General features: G+C 44.4%; 1 protein-coding gene and 1 long non-coding RNA gene across 5 annotated transcripts in view; one reads left to right on the forward strand and one right to left on the reverse strand.

Moving 5' to 3' along the window:
- Nucleotides 1-9,010, forward strand: part of LOC138843844 (uncharacterized) — a 33,958-nt gene extending 24,948 nt beyond the window's left edge. Inside the window, exon 3 of the long non-coding RNA XR_011378925.1 lies at nt 390-9,010. This is a non-coding gene — a long non-coding RNA (uncharacterized lncRNA). The remainder of the gene's footprint in view (nt 1-389) is intronic.
- SPATA13 (spermatogenesis associated 13) overlaps nt 1-16,680 on the reverse strand; it is a 371,963-nt gene that overhangs the window by 241,637 nt on the left and 113,646 nt on the right. The window lies entirely within an intron of this gene.

The raw sequence follows: 16,680 nt of genomic DNA on the forward strand, positions 1-16,680 counted from the left end.
GTGTTGTTTTTAATATAACAGGATTACTTAGGACGTTGTAATCAGAAAGGCTGAAGGAAACAAACTAAGTAATTACTGGAAAGTGCTAAAATCAGCCCTATTTAGAGTAACTCCTACTCAGCGAATAACCAGGGAGAAGTGACAAATTTAACCTAGGGCAGCCTGGCCGGAAGGGCACCCTTCCCGGAGGAGTAATGAAAGGGCCGTTCCGGACATTGCTAGAACTCTCAAAAAGGATGAAAATTCCCTGTAAAAGGAAGCTGTGTTCTTCAGGGTTAGCTTCTCTACAGGGGAACCTTATCTCTTCCTTCTCTTATCTTTCCTTGCTTCCTGCCCTGACACTGGAAAATTTTACTAACTTTGTTGATGGTATATTTACACATATACAGGTGCTCCTTGACTCACGGTGATTTGCGTCCCAATAAATCCATCCTAAGTTGAAAATACCAGAAGCCAAAAATGCATGCAATGTACCTAACCTTCTGCACATCCCAGCTCAGCCACACAGTGCACCAAAAAGCATCGGCCACTGCTGCAGCCTGGCACAGGAGCGAAGATCGGACTGCACAACACTGGCAGGGGAAGATCCCAACCCAGTCCCCCAAGTGCAGTGTCTGCTGAGTTTGGGTCACTCTCACATCATTGGAAAGTTGGAACAGTAACTGGAATCACTGTAAGTCAAAGGCCATCTGTCCATCGGTGAAGGCAGAGTATGTGCAGACATCCAAAATCTGTATGTTCAAGTAATATTTTGGTGTGCAGGCTGGCTCTTTTGTATAGCAAATAACACCACGATTGGTCTTTTCAATTGTAAGTGTGCAAAGTGTTGATAAAAAGCACTGTGGCTTAGCGGGTAAAGCTGCTGCCTGTAGTACCGGCTTCCCATAAGGGCGCCGGTTCGAGTCCCGGCTGCTCCATTTCCAATCCATCTCTCTGCTATGGCCTGGGAAAGCAGTGGAATATGGCCCAAGTCCTTGGGCCCCTGCACCCAAATGGGAGACCTGGAAGAAGCGCCTGGCTCCTGGCTTCGGATCGGCACAGCCCCAGCTGTTGAGGATGGAAGATCTTTCTCTCACTCTCTGTCTCTCCCTCTCTCTCTGACTCTGTTCTGTAACCCTGCCTTTCAAATAAAATAAATAAATAATTAATTAAAAAAAGAAAATACACAAACTGATAGTAACACAGATTAACATTTGTGGAGTATGTGGGATAGCTGATAGCTACTGTTATTTTCACATTATAGCATATTCAGGCTTATTATTATTTTTATTTGAGAGGCAGAGAGAGAGAGAGAGAGAGAGAGAGACAGTGTACTTCCATCTGCTAGTTCACTCCCTAAATGCCTGCAATGGCTGGGGCTGGGTCGAGGCTGAAGCTGGGTGCTGGTAATGCAATTCGGAACTTCCATGTGGGTGGCAGGAACCCAGTTACTTGAGCTATTATCACTGCTTCCCAAGTCTGTATTAGCAGGACGCGGGAGTCAGAATCCCAGAACCCAACCCCGGCACTCAGATGTAAGATGCAAACATCTTAACTGCTAGGCTAGAGCCTGCTTCCAGAATTATTTTTTAAATGAAGTTCACGAGATCCTCCTGCCCTTACGACGTCTTACCTGAGACAGGGCAGAAACCAGACTCACTAAATCAAGCCCCTCCCAAATCAACCACGTACCCATCTCCAACCACAGACCACTCCACCCAGCTCCAAATCAGTGAGAACCACAGAGAGTCCAGACCTCAACCGTGAAATACCTTGTCCACCGCCCTCACTGTCCCACCAGGGACTTCTCCATCCCTTGTGAGTGCCCAGAATATCCCGTATGGCCGATATTTGACTCTACAGGGGAGGCCGTAGCCAGTAGCATCCTCATTTTCAGCAATTCATATGCAAAAGAAGCCACTGCACCTGTGCAGAACACAATCCGAGTGCAAACGGAAGTGTCTAGTGCAAGGTGGGTAAGGGGGAGGAGCCAGAGGCCGAGAGGGCGTGGTCACACCTCTCGAAATCAACAGAAACTCCTGTTCTGCTCCTCAGTCAACTGAAAGTCTTCATCTTGTTGTCTCCCTCAGAGTACAGCATAGGCCCATAGGCCCCCAATAACCTTTGGGTTGAACATTGATCGCTGATCAATTTCTGTTACAAGTGAGTCAATAACCTTAAGGTGGTATCATGACAGTGAAACCTGAAATGATTTAGCATATGTGACTTGGTATTTTCCATTTCACCTCTGTAAAAATGTTTTCACTGCTCTCTTCAACAATGGTGCTGGGAAAAGGGGACAGCCACATACAAAGGAAGGGAGCTGGAACCTTACCTCTCACAAAACACATGATCAGCTCAAAATGAATTAAAGAACTAAATGCAAGATGTGAACCTAGAGGAAAATAGAGGGGGAAACTCCAAGACATTGATCTCAGCAATGATATCTTGGATATGATACCAAAAGTACAGGCAACAAAAGCAAAAATAGATGAAAGAGACTATGTCAACCATAAAAAGTTCTGTGCAGCAAAGGAAAAATACCAAAAAAATGAAAAGGTAGCCTACAGAATGGGAGAAAATACTGGCAAAGCATATGACTAACAAAGGATTAATATCTAGAATATATAATGAACTCCTACAACTCAGCAACAGATGACAAGTAACCTGACTTAAAAACGGGCAAAGAAGTTGAATAGACATATTTCCAAATAAGGTACTGTATGCAAATAGGCAACAAGTGCATGAGATGCCCAATGTCACTAATCATCAGGGAAATGCAAATCAGAATCATGAGATATCACCTCACACTCACTACTTTTTTTTTAAGCAAGAAACAAGTAAGTGTTGGTGAGGACAAGGAGAAATTTGGAACCCTTGTGCACTGTTTGTGGAAATGTTAAATGTTTCCAACCACTAAAGAAAAGTGTATGGAGAGTCATCAACTAGTTAAAAACAGAATCACCATATGATCCAGCAATCCTACTTCCAGGCATATATTCGAAAGAACTGGAAGCCGAGTCTCAAAGAGATATTGGCACATTCATATTCACTGCACAAACACAATAACCAAGAGGCGGGTGCAACCCAAACATCCACCAATGTTTGAAAGGATAAATGGAATGAGGTGTATACATACAATGGAATAGTATTCAGCTCCAATGTATAAGGATATTCTGTCATACACTGCAACATGGATGAAACCTGAAGATGTAACCGAGAGTGTGGGACTCAGGCAAGAGAGGAGCACAGGAACAGAGGCAGAAAATCTGACATGGTTTACCTTTGGAGCGTCTTTTTCAGAAGATGCCCTAGGGAGGCTTACCTTGCAACATTGTCCTTGGAGGGAGCCTGACCCACACAGGACAAGGGACGCTGCAAGAGACAGGCGTGGGCAGATCATGGATGAAGATGTGTGTTGCTCGAGCAAGAAGGGTCCTGCTGGTTCACCTTTCAACAAATTATATGTGCATGTGTCGAGCGAGGAGAGCGGGAAAGAGAAGGGAAGCGATGAGGAGGGGGAAGGAAAGAGAGTGGAGGGAAGCAATAGCAGGTAACATAATCAAACCAGTGCTGGGAGATGTTAATAGGAAGTTGTTATCCTTGCTTTTTTGAAAGCATTTTTCAAGATTTTATAACAGGCATGTAATTTGACAGAAAATATTTTTAAATTAAAAACTACATTGTTTTGAAAAGCTCTTCAAGAAGACGACACTGGAATGGGCGTCCCTGTTACTGTGGGGAGCAGAATCTTTGCAGCGTGGGACACCCAGAGCCTGGGACCCTAGCCTGATGTGGACAGGAATAAGGGGTCAAGGGCACCGGAGCAGTGGGAAGCCAGAAGTCACACTCAGTGCTGCGCACTCCACCTGCACCCCCAAGTGAGTGTCAGAAGTAGATGTTTGATCTTCTCAGCACTCTAAAATGCACCGAAAAGTTCTATTCAAAGAATGCATGAGTGCACCACTGAATTTACTATCTACCACTTGAAGTCAAGAGTTCACTGGGAGGAGGGTGGGGGCTGGGTGAGGATGTGCAGCGAGCTGAATCCTACAGCGAGGCTGACAAGGATGGCGGAGCTCAGGGAAAAACAAAATCCGCCTTAGTCTCTATGTAGGCTTTTGAAGAGAAACTAAGTGGGAGATTCAAAGGCCAAAGTATCAGCTCCCAACTCTGAATACTTCTGTGACTTTGGAAAACAGTTTCGACCTCCTGCAGCCTCAGTTCTCTAAAGCGAATGTTAAAGGGGATGGACCCCAGTCAGCATCTGCCCGTGTCTGTTGGCAGAACCTTCTGTCATTACTCAACAGAGGTAACAGGTGAAATGCTCTATGAGAGAGAGAGAGAGAGAGAGAGAGAGAGAGAGAGAGAGGAGACGCGGTTTCAGCAAGCACACTTAAAGATGCATAAGCTATCAAAGAAGTAAATTCATCTGAAAACGAAATGTTTAAGAGCAGAATGAAAAAGCTATTTTTTCTCCTTTAAAGAGCTGCTCTGAGCAAGCAGAACATAATCTTTGGTTCGAATGCAGTGGGGAGTATCAATGCCACTTAGCAAAAAGGTTTGGTAAGGAAAACTAAGGATCCCAAGTCACAGAAGTTAGCCTATCAGAGGCACAGTGCCCTGACGAGGTACATCAAGGTTCTTTAAAAATAAATTATTGCCGGCGCCACGGCTCAATAGGCTAATCCTCCACCTAGCGGCGCCGGCACACCGGGTTCTAGTCCTGGTTGGGGCGCTGGATTCTGTCCTGGTTGCCCCCCTTCCAGGCCAGCTCTCTGCTATGGCCCGGAGTGCAGTGGAGGATGGCCCAAGTGCTTGGGCCCTGCACCTCATGGGAGACCAGGAGAAGCACCTGGCTCCTGCCATCGGATCAGCGCGGTGCGCCGGCTGCAGCGTGCCGGCCGCGGCGGCCATTGGAGGGTGAACCAACGGCAAAGGAAGACCTTTCTCTCTCTCTCACTGTCCACTCTGCCTGTCAAAAAAAAATTATTATTATTACTTTTTTTTTGTAAAATAAAACACTGGGGTGGGCATTTAGAGTAGAGGTTAGGATGTCTGCTGACACCCATGTTCCACATCAGGGTGCCTGGGTTTGAATCCCAGCCCTGGCTCCTGATTCCAGCTTCCCGCTGATGCAGATCCTGGGAGGATGATGGCTCAGGCAATCAGTTCCTTGCACTTTGCAGGTTTTTCATCCAGGTGTCCGTTCACAGAAACGATAGTTTAGTCTTGGCAGTTTGAATTTTAAGTCCCTTTGAAACTGTAGTTTCTACCTAATCACTTTGCTTTCCTTATAATTTATATGTTTTAAAAAACGGGACGGGACCAGGCATTGTGGAATAGTGAGTTAAGCTGCCGCCTGTGGCACTAGCATCCCCTGTGGGCGCCCGTTGGAGACCCAGCTGTTCCACTTCCAATCCAGTTCCCTGCAAATGGCCTGGGAAGCACTGGAGGATGGCCCAAGTGCTTGGGTCCCTGCACCCACGTGGGAGACCAGGAAGAAGTTCTGGGCTCCTGGCTTCAGCCTGGCCCAGCCCCGGCTGTTGCAGCCATTTGGGGAGTGAACAGATGGAAAATCAATCTCAATCTCTCTCTCTCTCTCTCTAACTCTACCTTTCAAATAAATAATGTAAAAATCTTTATAAAAACAAGATCATTTGCTCTGTAGAATTTCCCAGATCTGGAACTATCTGCTCACTCATCACTCTGTCCTCTCTACTTCTCCTAAGTCGGCAGCTGGATTCAGAGCTTGAGCTGACTTGTGCTGGGCCTATGGGGCAGGACTTGGGTCTGTTGTGGTCTGTCCAAAGGACCCTTGTCTGCTGTCCTCTCTGCAATGCAGCTGTTGATATTCAACATCTAAACAATGCTTTTTGCAACAAGCAATATGCTCCACAGCTGCACTGCCCTAGGGCAGCCACTGGCACATGTATGTGGCTACTGTGATGGAAAAACTAAGGCTTCCATTTTATTTAAGGATATTTAATTAAAATGTAGAGACAAATAGCCTACTGGACAGCACACATTTCAGCTTCGTTGGGGATTGTAAATTGTGATACTGCAGTTCATTTTTTTGTTCCTTTATGAATAAGAATGACTTTATAAAGAGATGTTTACCCTTATTTCATCAACTGGAACAGTATACAGAAATAAAGTAGGATACGTGTTTGTTTTTTCTCCACTGTTGAAAAATGTTCAGGATAATGACTTGGTTCCTTACCAATCTCTAAAAGAGATCAATTAGAGTTTAAAAATATATTTTAATAGTCTGAAAATATTTTAGGGAGGGATGGTTGGCCTAGTGGTTGGCCCATCCAACTGGGTGGGTCACCCACATCCCATACCAGAGTGAGTAGCTTCAGTGCTTAATCTTAATTCCCAGTTCCAATTTCCCAGGAGGCAGCAATGATGGCTCAAGTAGTCAGGCTCCTATCACTCATGTAAAAAGCTTGGATTGAATTCCCAGCTCTTAACTTCAGCCTGGCCTAGTCCCAGCCATTGTGGGACTTGAGAGTGAACCAGCAGAGGGGCTCTCTCTCTCTTTCTCTCTCTCTCTCTCTCTCTTTCTCAGATGAATTACAATTTTTTTAAATTGATTACAAATATTTTTAACTGTAATTTTTATAAACTCATGTATTGAAATATATTTGAGTTTCAATCAGTAGCCACTAACATTCAGTGTAAAACTCAGATCATCCCACTTTTGTTCAGATGTCCCACTTTTTGTTGTTTCCTGAATCTTTGACATTGCTCTAGCTTCTGTGTGGTCTGGACAGAGAAGATGTGCCAGGCTCATTTTTTACATTAAAAATAAAAGGTAAAAACATATTACAGAGGCAGACAGACAGACAGAGCTCCCATATACTAGTTTACTTCCCCCAAGTGGCCACAATGGCTGGAGCTGGACCAGGTGGAAGGCGGGAGATGGGAGCTTAATCCAGGTCTGTCAAGTGGGTAGCAGGGACACACCTACTTGAGCCATCACCACTGCCTCCAGGGGTCTGCATCCACAGGAAGCTGGAATCAGGAGTGCAGGTAGACACTGAACCCAGGCACCCCTTCCATCTCTACTGTCCCCACCTTATTCAATTTTGCTTCTGTTCTCTGAGGGTTCGTTCTGCTGAGTGTGGGGCCTTCACCTACACATACATTGGGAAAACTTGCAAATTCTCTGTGGCAATTTTCAAATTGGCCTGCCATACTTTCCATTGTAATTGATGTCCATGGTGTTTTTCTTCTTCTTCTTTTAATCTCGCTGCTTTGTGTTTTAGTGTTTTGGTTCAGAGATCTAGGAATCACCCTGCTGCGGCTCCAGCCTCCTCAGAATCTAGTATTTCAGCCTTCTGAGCTAGGAGAATGTGGTCAGGAAACATAAATCCAAAACTCAGTTGTGGCTCTTCTCTTCCAAATTTTATTTTCTTCTGGTTGTCCCATAAATCTTGGGTCCTGGAATTAGCAGACTAAGTTGTGGGTTTCCTGAATCACTTGTAGCTTTGTGACCTTGGCAAAGTTATTTATATTCTCTTCTGCAAGCTCCTACCCAACAGGATTATTGAGATTCAATGGTTTACAGTAAAATGTCAATTTACGAGCACTATTAAATGCCTCCTCTATCGCCCAGTCACCTCTGCCAGAACCTGAATGGCTCCCTCTCTGTACCTGATCCAGCAGGAGTCCAGATCCACTGCATTTCAACTCTATGGGCACCAGTGTGGGTCACAACCATCTCTCCCTAGACGTCTGCAGGAGCCACTAAATCAACTTCCTGCTTCTTCTTTGCTTCTTTTCAAACCAATCTCTCCAAACTAGGCTGAGTGTTCTTTCAAAAACAAAAATCTGACCCTGTCATTCTATTGCATAAAACTTGTAAAGGCATCCCCCTCCACTTAAAAAGGAGTGGAAGGCAGGCACCTGGGGTCTGGCTCATGCTGACATCTGCATTTCTCGTCCACCTGTGAAGGACTGGACCTGCACCACTGTCACATCCTGATGGCCTCTAACTAACCCTCTCAGATGGAGAGAGGCCTGAAATACAGAATCTAATTGCAGTATCTAAGGCCCTATCAGAACCCTCACATCACCCCATCTACACACTTGAAACTGCATCTACAACTCACCCAAAGTGAAGACCCCAAAACTGTGAGCACTACGCAGACACGTCCACCACAGAGCTCAGTACCCCTGGGCCCCGGAGAGCATGAAGTGGAAGTGGTAAGGCCCCCAGAAGCAGCTGGCCTCTCGAGGAGCTCAGATGTATAAGGACCACATGATCTGCTAGCTAGTAAAACAGTGCTTCTTATTACAACATCTTCAAACAATGGCCATAACCACTTTTTATTTATTTATTTTTTAACATGCCTCTTAAAGTGTCAGTGCAGACAATAAATCTGCCAATTTTCGGGCACCATACTTAAAAGCCAATGTTCCTTTAGCTTTCATGGAGTGGCAAAAAATATAATTTTGTGCTATCAATGACGATGTGAACTGTCATTCTCTCTAAGAAAGCACTAGAAACATTGACTGAAAAATCACGTCTGGAATCTTACATTCAGAACCCTTAACAATGCCTTTCACTTTAACTCTAGAACCATCCAAACACCAAAACACATGTGTGGGTGGGTGTTGTGGGTGACAGTGTGTCTGGGAACATAGGGAAGAAGAGGGGGAGGTAGAGGAAAAAGATGGTGCACCCAATTCTAAAAGAATATTAAGCATAGATGTTCAATGCATGGATAAATCTGAATTGTTGCATAAAGAACATCTTTCATCATCCCACATGCAAATCACTCACCGAGAAGACGCAAGCTCTGCTAACTCTCATTTAAACTCAGTGTGATTCTTAGGTGAGGCCTGTGCCCTTAGAGCTCTCTGTGCTGGACTCAAAGGGTTAGTATTCACGGGGGCCTGTCCTTCCACGGCTGTTGGCTGTGTATAGATTCTCCCCTGGCCACTTCAATTCCCCACTGAAATTCTCTAAGACCTGGCAGAATCCCTCAGTGCAGGAAGTTGGGCCCAGGACTCCAGAATCACCAGGGGTGGAGGGGGGCTTGATGGATCAGGAGCTCTGTGGCCGAAGCCGAGGAATGTATATTTTTAGCAAGTCCTTAACATGAGTCCTTTGCCTGTTGATATGTGAGAACACTGACCTGTGCCCTGTGCACATTTAAGGAGGCTGCCCTGGGTTGAAAGCTGAAATGGTTTATGGGTAGTGACTGAGTTCCCTTGGTATGTGGATACTTGAGAGACCTGGGGATCTGAACTGCTGAAAACTGAATGCTTTTGTTCTCCCCAAATCCATAGTGGAGCCTTCGTGAATGGGATTAGTGCTCTTATAAAAGGGACCTCAGAGAGCCTGCTTGCCTCTCCCACGATGTGGAGACACAACAAGAAGGAGCCACTTATAACCCAGGAAACTGGCCCTTACCAGATACCAAATCTGCCAGCACTTTGACCTTGAACCACCCAGCCTCTAGAATAGAGAGCAACACATTTCAGTTCTCCATAAGCCCCCCAGTCTGTGGCAGCTGGTGTAGACTAAGACATGTACTTTCACTTGTCTTTTTTTTTAAATATCAGGATAGGCAGACATGATGCAGCTGTAGTTCTAGGCCATTAACTTTCACCATGAGACCGGAGCAAAAAAAATTGTTTTTTTTTTCTAGTTTAGGAAGACACATTTTTAAAAATGCACAAAATATTGTGGAGAAATAAACATCTTCCCAGAGAAAACCAGCCGAGCACGATGAAAGCCGGTAGGAGGGCCCAGGCACAGGAGAAGGAGAAAGAGTTGTTCAGAGTGTCTAGGTAAGCAGAGCTGGGGACAGTTAAGAAATGAGAGGGGAAGTTAGTGTATGGTTGGTGCTACAAGCTAGTTTTGCTTTCTTGTGCTAAGTGGCCTAAGAAGTTGTTTATAAGTGGAAAACCAAAGTTCCATGACGTTCTGAGTCAGCAGCTCTCAACTCAGAGTGCACAGAAGTTTGGGAGAAGCATTGTTTTTTTGTTTTTTTTGACAGGCAGAGTGGACAGTGAGAGAGAGAGACAGAGAGAAAGGTCTTCCTTTGCCGTTGGTTCACCCTCCAATGGCTGCCGCGGCTGGCGCACCGCACTGATGCAATGGCAGGAGCCAGGTGCTTCTCCTGGTCTCCCATGGGGTGCAGGGCCCAGGGACTTGGGCCATCCTCCACTGCACTCCCTGGCCACAGCAGAGAGCTGGCCTGGAAGAGGGGCAACCGGGGCAGAATCCGGTGCCCTGACCCGGACTAGAACCTGGTGTGCCGGCGCCACAAGGCGGAGGATTAGCCTAGTGAGCCGCGGCGCCGGCCGGGAGAAGCATTGTTAACCATCAATAATCCCACATCCTAGATTTCAGTTTCTCAGGACAAGAAAAGATCAGGCCGCTATGCTTTCAACAAGCATTCCAGATGACTCCTGCAGTCCATGATGGGAAGCAGTGTGCTAAGTTTGAGGCCCACAGCCAGCTCTTTCCCCTTTGTCTGTCCTGTGTTCCCTGCCTCTTGGTTCTTAAAGCAGCCAGTCCTTTCTTAATACATTAGAAGTTAACAAATAGAAAATATTTCAAATGAACCCATCCAAGAGTTTCCTCACAGTCAACAATGTCAAGTTTCTATTTCCTCTGCTGGACACTGCCCCGCCCCCCAGTTTCCCCATTCTGCGGAGAAGAAACAAGTCGAGCAGATCTTGGTGGAGCATCCGGGCCAGATCTTTCTACCTGTTCTTCGGGCTCTATCTGAAACATACCCGAACTTCATGTTTGTATTGGGACTATTTAATAGATCATTTCTACTTAAGCCCATCTCAATTTTCAGAAAATCATTTGCATTAAGAAAACCTAGGTAGGCCGGCGCCGCGGCTCACTAGGCTAATCCTCCGCCTTGCGGCGCCGGCACACCAGGTTCTAGTCCCGGTTGGGGCGCCGGATTCTGTCCCGGTTGCCCCTCTTCCAGGCCAGCCCTCTGCTGTGGCCAGGGAGTGCAGTGGAGGATGGCCCAGGTGCTTGGGCCCTGCACCCCATGGGAGACCAGGAAAAGCACCTGGCTCCTGGCTCCTGCCATCGGATCAGCGCGGTGCGCCGGCCGCAGCGTGCCGGCCGCGGCGGCCATTGGAGGGTGAACCAACGGCAAAGGAAGACCTTTCTCTCTGTCTCTCTCTCTCACTGTCCACTCTGCCTGTCAAAAAAAAAAAAATAAAGAAAGAAAGAAAGAAAGAAAGAAAACCTAGGTGGTGTGGCACGGGGGGGTAAGCCACTGCTTATGACTCCTGTATCTTACATCAGAGTGCCAGCTGGCCTCCTGGTTCCTCTGCTTCCCACCCAACTCCCTGCTAATGTGCCTAGGAAAGCAGCAGAGGATGGTCCAAGTACTTGGGGTCCCTGCCACCCATGAGGGAGACCTGGGTGGGGTTCTGGATTCCTGGCTTTTCAGCCCCAGCCATTGTGACCACTTGGGGAAGAAATCAGCTGATGGGAAATCTCTTTCTCTTTCTCTCTGTCACTCCACCTTTCAAATTAATAAATACATCTTTTAAAAAAAGAGAGAGAAAACCTACATCACCAACAATAATATCTTTCAAAACATTGTCTCCCCCATTCCAGTTTACTCTACAAATGTCTGCAATGGCCAGTGCTGGACCAGACCACAACTGAGTCTCCCATGTTGGAGACCTCCCAATCACTTTAGCCATCAAACCTGTCTCTGAAGATCTGCGCTAGCAGGAAGCTGAAATCAGGAGAGGCACTGGGATTCAAACCCAGAACTCGGATATGCGATGTCGGCATCCCCAGCAGCTTCTTAACCGCTAGATGGAATGCCTTCCACCAGGCCCTTTGAGAAGTTGTCAAGTGACGGTAAAGCATTTGCACCCTTAAGGGCGCAGAGCAGAGGGAACCTGGGGACTGCAAGCCAATCGCAGCATTTCCTGATGCTCAGCTTCAGTGAACCCAAAGACATTCGTTTTCACTCTGTATTAAAACCTTCCTGAAGCCAAGCTCAGCCACAGTGAGACACACCAGATTCCCATGGATGCGTCTCAATGAGGCTGACCTTTTAACCTTGTGAAATATAGGCCCTGTTTATTAGGGTCAGGTGGGGGAATGGATGGACTGTTTATGGCTTTGAATAATACATAATTCAAGCAAAATGTGACCCTGCTAACAGAATGTGAACACTCTCACTGCTTTTCACTAGGATGCTCTGGAAAATAACATGAATTACCCTCTCAGCTACGGTGCCCTCCGAGTCTGTTTATAAAGAAATAATCACCTGTGTTGTTAATGAACAGATACCAAACATTAAACAGTTCAACTTAATGTTACTGTTTCAGGCTTACTCAACCAGTCTTCAGTTTTATTTTTCAGTAAACCTGTGGCCTACGGAAGCTTCAGATAAAAATGCCTGCATCTGATTACTGAAAATGACTACCTTCTTCACAAAGCTGCACCTTTAAAACATAGAAATAGTAAGGTGCCAAACATGTGGTAGTTTCATAGGGAACAATATGTCCATAGGAAAATCTATTTTTAAGAGTCAGAGGCTGGGAGAAGATGCCATGGTGTGGATTTCTACATAGCGCTACAGGCAGCTCATTGCTAACAGACTCTAACATGGGTCGATGGCCATTGAATAATCTTCGGTTTCAATTCTTTTTATTTATTTATTTATTTGACAGAGTTAGATAGTGAGAGAGAGAGACGGAGAGAAAGGTCTTCCTTCTATTGGTTCACCCCCCCAAATGGCCGCCACGGCCAGCGCTGCGCCAATCCAAAGCCAGGAGCCAGGTGCTTCCTCCTGGTCTCCCATGAGGGTGCAGGGCCCAAGCACTTGGGCCGTCCTCCACTGCACTCCCGGGCCACAGCAGAGAGCTGGACTGGAAGAGGAGCAACCGGGACTAGAACCCGGCGCCCATATGGGTTGCTGGCGACACAGGCGGAGGATAAACCAAGTGAGCCACGGCGCCGGCCCCAATTCTTTTCATAAACTCATTTAATTACTTCCCACATTGCTTCATGACCACCACCGCTTGTGAGAATCTGCCTCTCATGGATTCATCTCCTTCTAAAATGAGATCCATTATCTCTTATGCATTATTCAGGTCATACCAATTGTAGTCTCTCAAGAAGCAAGGAAATAATAAAAGCCAACTAGGGGTGTGAAACATAAGTGAGACACACCCCTAATGACTTCACCTGATCCAGAATCCCCTGTGCACCATAGCTCCCTCGGAGAGCTGCCAGAGAGCCTAAAATTATAGCACAAAAGCAGCTTCTTCCTTGGGTTAAGGGTGAGCTCTAAGAAGCACTTTGAAGTAGTGAATACTGGAGAAGTACTTAATAGCAAAAACCCACTTCTCCATTTAAAAAAATGAGAAAACTGGCAAAATATGGCCCACGTAACTTTTCCAGAACTCTATAAGTTAATCCTAGGCTTGCAACAATCCAAGGAGTATTTATTTACTCAAGGAATATGTCCTGTGGCATTTCAACTGCCTGTTCCCACTCTACTCCTCTCCCGGCTTCTACTTAGCATTGAAATCTAACAGCTTTGACCTGTGGGAACTATGAACCCCAGCAAGCATCCTTGCAGCCAGGAGAAGGGGCAGACATGTGCTTGGAGCCCCCCCAAAGCTACCCCTAAAAAACTGTCATTATTTCAGCTGCGTGGCTGTTCCCTGAAGAGCTCCATTCTCAGAGCCTGACTTCATTGACCTTCTCCAGAGAACGTTCAGTGCCCACAGCTGTACCCTCAGGGCATTTGTCAAACATAGTCAGCGGCTGTTATCTAACATGACACCTTCTGGTCCTGGTGACATTAGTTGGGGCTAACAAGAGGCTGACCAAAAAACTTAGAGTTCTGGGCTATGAGGTGTCTGTAGTGAGCTTTGTAAAGCTGTGATATATTCCTGAGAACTTAGAAGACCACTCACAGGTGCCAGGCTGTATTAATGCCCTGGTAAGCTCTCAGAAGGACTTAGTCTTTCATGTCTGGTTGACCTGGCGTCTCTGTGCAAGCAGGGAGTTAAGGCTAAGGCAATGTAAATTGTTTGCTGGAGAGTTGCTGGTTTACTTCAATGCAACACACAGTGAGTCCTTCAGTAAGACTGGGAGACTTGGGAACCACTACCCTAATGCATAGATATTTTAGTAGGTATAAACCACGGAGAAGATAGACTTTATAGAATTAGTTCACAAAAGTCAACAAACCACCAGAAAAGTAAATAGCAGCAACAGCAACTAATCCTAGGGAGTAGGGAATTTGGATATTCAGTGTTTAAAACATACAGCTTTCAACAAAAAAGAATGTGAGGCATGGAAAGTAGGGTTCATGCACAGGAAATAAAGTAGTCAGTGGACACTGTCCTAGAGAAAGCCCAGATGTTAGATTTACTAAACAAGGACTATAACTCAGCTACTATAAATATATTCAATTCACTAAAGGAAATTTATCTAAATAATTCAGAGTCAGTATATAATTAATATCTCACCAATTAGAGAATGAGATACAATTTATATATAAAAAAAGGAACTAAATACAAATTCTAGAGTTGGAAAATGTGTGCTAAAATAAAAAAAAGCATGAAGCAAAAACTCAAAAGAATTGAAAAGAGAAATAATAGGCAATTGAGCTGTAACAGCTGGAAGCTTCCATATCCTACTGTCAACCGTGGATAAAATGGCCAGGCAGAAGACCAACCAGGAAATGGAGGACTTGAACCACATCATAAACCAAGCAGACCTAACAGATATGTGTAGAATAATCCACTCAACAACAGTAGAGTACTATCCTTCTCAATGTATATGGGGGCTGGTGCTGTGGTATAGTGGGTAAAGCCACTGCCTGCAGTGCTGGCATCCCATATGGGTGCCGGTTCTAGTCCCGGCTGCTCCACTTCGGATCTAGCTCTCTGCTGTGGCCTGGGAAAGTAGTAAAAGATGACCCAAGTCCTTGGGCCCCTGCACCTGCTTGGGAGACCCGGATGAAACTCCTGGCTCCTGGCTTCAGATCAGCCCAGCTCCAGCCATTGTGGCCATTTAGGGAGTGAAGCAGCGGATGGAAGACCTCTCTCTGCCTCTGCCTCTCTGTAACTCTGCCTTTCAAATAAATAAATACGTCTTAAAAAAAAAAAAAAGACCATGTGCTAAGCCATAAAACCGCATAAAAAGTCAAGAAGTGAAAGCAAACAAATGTGTTCTGTGATCGCAATGGAATGAGATTAGAGACCAATAACTGAGAAACAACTCGTATAAATGAATCTATGGAAATTTAAAAACACGTTGCTACACAACCAATGATCAAAGAGGAAATCACAAAGAAAATTAGAACCTACTTGACATAAATTAAACTGGAGGAAATACCAAAACTTAAACAGCACAGTTAAAGCAGTGCTTGGAGAGAAATGTAACAGCTGTAAATCCTATAAAAAAGAAAAAAGACCTTGAATTAATAATAGAATCTTCCACCTGGGGAAACTAGACAGAGAAGAGCAAACTAAACCTCTGAAAAGCAGAATGAAGAAAATGATAAAGATTAGAATGGAAATAAATTAAATAGGAAATAGAAAAATAGATCAACAAAACCAAAGGTTAAGTCAAAAAAAGATAACAAAATTTCTAAAACCTTAGTTAAATTGAGAAATAAAAAAATGGGAGAAGACTTAAATTTCTAATATCAGGAAGGAAAGAGGTGCTAGCCTTACTAACCTTATAAAAATAAAACGAAATACAGTGTGAGTAATTTTATGCCAACAATTTAGATAACCACATGTATTTCTGGAAAGACACAAACTACTGAACCTAGTTCAGGAAGAAATAAAAAATCTCATTAGACATATAACAAGTAAAGAAATTACATTTGTAACCAATAAACGTCCACAAAGAAAACCCCAGGCCCAGATGGCTTCACTGGCAAATCTTACCAAATATTTAAAGAATAATTTGTTCCAGTCCATGGAAGACTTTTCCAAAAATAGAAGAGAAGACTTTGCACCTCATTCTATTAGGCCTGTAGTATGATATAAATAACTAGACAAAGATATCACAAAAATTGATATATGATAACTAGAATAAAGGACAAGAACCATGCAATCATAGCACAGGCACAGAAAAAGAATTTGATGAAATTCAATGCTATTTCATGATGAAACCACTCAACCAACTAAGAAAAGAAGGAACTTCCCCAACCTGAATAATTCACAGCAAACATTGAACTTAACGGTGAATTAAGTGTTTTCCCCCAGCACCAGAAGCAAGGCATGGATGTCTGTTTTTACCACTTTTTTTAATAGCTGTATTGGAGTTCCATCCAGGACAAGCGAGAAGAAGAAATACAAGGCATCCAGATTGGGAGAGAAGAAGTGTTAACTATATGCAGATGACTAATTTTTTATATAGAAAAGGCTTATGAATACATACAAATTCGTTAGAATTAATAAACAAATTCAGTAAGTTTGTAGAAAACAAAAGATTGCCAGATACAAAAATATATAAAGTCAGTTCTATTTCTAGACATTCACAATAAAAACACAAATAAATTTCCCCAAAATTCCCATTTTATAATAATGTTTAAGAGAATAAAATACTTAGAAATAAATTTAAATAAATTCAAAAAACAGATACAATGAAATCTATATAAAACATCATTAAAGAACTAAATAAATGGAAAGATACTGCTTACTCACAGGTCAGAA

Source organism: Oryctolagus cuniculus, chromosome 9, assembly GCF_964237555.1.
Source record: "Oryctolagus cuniculus chromosome 9, mOryCun1.1, whole genome shotgun sequence".
NCBI lineage: Eukaryota > Metazoa > Chordata > Mammalia > Lagomorpha > Leporidae > Oryctolagus > Oryctolagus cuniculus.